Source organism: Nematolebias whitei, unplaced genomic scaffold (genome assembly GCF_014905685.2).
Source record: "Nematolebias whitei isolate Nwh7 unplaced genomic scaffold, NemWhi1 Nwh_scaf_7447, whole genome shotgun sequence".
In the NCBI taxonomy this organism is placed as follows: Eukaryota; Metazoa; Chordata; class Actinopteri; order Cyprinodontiformes; family Rivulidae; genus Nematolebias; species Nematolebias whitei.
This window is the reverse complement of record NW_023625992.1, coordinates 1-3,095: the sequence shown is the minus strand read 5'-3', so window position 1 is coordinate 3,095 and position 3,095 is coordinate 1. Positions and strand designations below refer to the sequence as shown.

The following is a 3,095-nucleotide window of genomic DNA, read 5'->3' as shown; positions in this document are numbered from 1 at the left end:
CTCAGAAGAAACATATTACAATTAAATACGACATATTTTACATTCACACAGTAATACTTTGCAAAGCTGCAGTAGAAACGTAGTTTTTGAGGGAATTGTGTTGCTGGATCCACATTTATCCAGTCAGGTCGAGTTCTAGTGTTTAGTTTTATACAAAGAACATTTCTGACTGGATTTACCTGCATTTTGACCTTAAAGCTTCAAACACATCATTGTTTGATTTATTTACACACAATTCTCTTGAAGAGTCAAATGTGATTGTGAACTTTATCACTTATTTGAATCACATTCAGCCTTTTCATTTCTCAGCTCAACCAATCAGATATTATTCGTCTCCTCTTCACCTTCTTAACAACCTTTGTACTTTAAAATATTATTATCTTCAGAGTGAACTATTTTTAGTCACTTCCTTGTTGGACAATAATGCGTAAGTCTATTAGAATGTTGAAATCAAACCTTCAGGACCAAACCTGATGCAGTCAGTATCTGTTGACCCATTCCTCTTTACTTTATGATTTCCAGTTTGGATCTTTCAAACCTGATGCTGGAATATCAGGAAAGTCTTCATCACTTCTCTGGCAATCTAAAAAATATAGAAACCATAAGAAAAGGTACAAACAATAAACAAGTAACAAAAGCTCCACACATGAAGTTTCACCAACTTTCCAGTGAACAACTACCACAACAATGTCCCAGCAGATATTTCCATCCTTTTGGAGCGGCTGGAGCACGACGCCTCCGTTCTATTTAACGTCACACAATCACATTTTTCTGACGCGCTCTCCTTCAGTTCAGCTCAACTCTGTTGCAGCTTTTAATAGAATCAGTAAATATTTGAAACTAATTGTTCAAGAAACACAAGTTGTAGGAACTGATTTGAACATCAGCTAAATATTCTAATTACAATTAAAAGAACAATTAATGAGCAACATTTAAATGAACTCTGACTGATTTATTTTCTATTAGACTTTAACAGTGAGTGTGAGAACTGACTGCATTTTAATAACGTGCACGTTTTGATCAATTGACTTAGAGAAATGTGGGTTTTTGAACAAATCTAAACCAATTAGTAGTTTGAAGGAAATGAAGTTTAATGATTCAGAAAATCTATTTGATCAAAGAACAGAAAGCTGTAGAGACATTTGATGTTTAATAAATGTAGCAGGACGACTTCAAGTGTTCAGAAACTTTGTAGGAGCCACAACACAAGGAACACGTGTCGTCCTTACACTGGCATGATGTGTCCAACTCAAGTTGTTACTAAATCTCTTTCAAAATGATCAGGAACAAGTTTGAAGATTCATTTAGTTTCAGTGAAAAACATTCATGTGTAATTTATGATGTTCCTGAATCAAACTTGAATAAAACGTGCACTCTGTCCTTCATGGCCATAACAGCAACTAAAATCATTTTAAAAGCAGCTCACCAGATATAATTCAGTGTTAGACTTTTCTCCTCTGTCTCTTAATAAATACTTACCTAAATGTTTTTGCAGCTTTTGAATCGTCTTCTGCTGAACTTGATCCACCAGAAAGACTGTGTGGTTCACAGAGTTTCTGCACAAATCAAAACATGAAACTTTAAATTAAAATGTTCTGAGAGAACAACAAGTATCATTTTTATGCACACTAACCAGAAACCTCCAGTGATTTTGGTCGACATGGACAAATAACACAAAGCTCTTGTAATTCTCAACATTTACCAGGAAAAACAAACACTTGATGTTAAAATGATATAAATGTCATTTCTGACATTAATGTACAATTTGAACTTTATTTTTCCAAATGGTTATTGTCACTTAAAATATTAAACATATAAATGATTTTAAATGAAACATTCCTGTTTTTACTTGAACTATGTTGCATTTCAACGAGACAATAAATTTTCTGCACTAATGATGTGATTTCTGGTAAAGCCGTACTTACCCTCGCTGTTTCTACAACATCCTGAAGAACGAGCAACAAACACAGAAACTTAGGGACAATTCTATGGAAAATGTCCAACTTTGGAGGGCCTTTATTTTGAAATTCCACATGAGATCTTGGTGACATCTGGTGAGCAACATCTGGAGATGTTCTACAGTCAGCCTGAAGTGAGACTGGTCACTGGAAACTAAGAGTTTTGTTTTAATATTAATGGAAACTTCAGGGAAAACAATTGAACATTCTCACATCATGAACATACAAATAACCACAAAACAGAGACTAAAGTCAAATATTATGGATCATATTCACAGGCGGACATTAAAAATCATTTCTGAACAAGGACCAGCAAGAATGACTTCAATCAACTCGAGTCAAAACGTGAAAAACTCACTGGAGTTTTTTATTTATTTAACTTACAACACAAAAAGTTCTCTACTCTTTGGATATGGGGGCGAGATTGAAACTTTTTGTGGAAACAGCTGAGCAGGAATGTTGGTCCCGTTACAGCTTCCAGTGCTAACACGTGTTTTATGTCCAGAGTTTGTACCAACAGGAGACACACATCAGCTTTTATTTTGAAAGAACCTCGCAAGCGTGACTACCTGGTGGTGTTAGCGCGTGCACAACCAAACCGCGTGAGCACTGACTTTTTGAAGTGGAGGCTGCTGGACCGAAGTTTAATATTGAACAACTTTACTAGAAATTACAACCATACCTGTTAGAGAACAAACATGTGGTTGGTGGAGGTCTGACGTGAAGCTCCTGCTCCTACACAGAAAAATAGAGACACAGTCACGAGACTAGATTATCCAAGCACGCGACGACACGTGGCTGCTAACAGCTACACATGCTAACAGCTACACATGCTAACAGCTACACATGCTAACAGCTACACATGCTAACAGCTACAGATGCTAACAGCTACACATGCTAACAGCTACATATGCTAACAGCTGCACATGCTAACAGCTACAGAAGTTAACAACTACAGACACTAACAACTACAGATGCTAACAACTACAGATGTTAAAAGCTACAGATGTTAACAAATACAGATGCTAACAACTACAGACGCTAACAACTACAAACGCTAACAACTACAGACTCTAACAGCTACAGATGATAACAGCTACAGATGTTAACAGCTACACATGCTAACAGCTACACATG

The 3,095-nt window shown here is 36.3% G+C and overlaps 1 long non-coding RNA gene across 2 annotated transcripts; it reads right to left on the bottom strand.

The window, feature by feature from the left end:
- Positions 1 to 43: 43 nt before the first annotated feature.
- On the bottom strand, positions 44 to 2,804 carry LOC119429776. Of its 2 annotated transcripts, XR_005187837.1 has the most exons (4): positions 2,641 to 2,804; positions 1,926 to 2,112; positions 1,480 to 1,556; positions 44 to 583 (listed from the first exon to the last, which is right to left on the bottom strand). It is a non-coding gene; the product is annotated as an uncharacterized LOC119429776 (long non-coding RNA). The 2 variants fall into 2 exon arrangements; XR_005187836.1 differs by lacking the exon at positions 2,641 to 2,804 and having other exon boundaries at positions 1,926 to 2,254.
- Between the last annotated feature and the right edge of the window lie 291 nt (positions 2,805 to 3,095).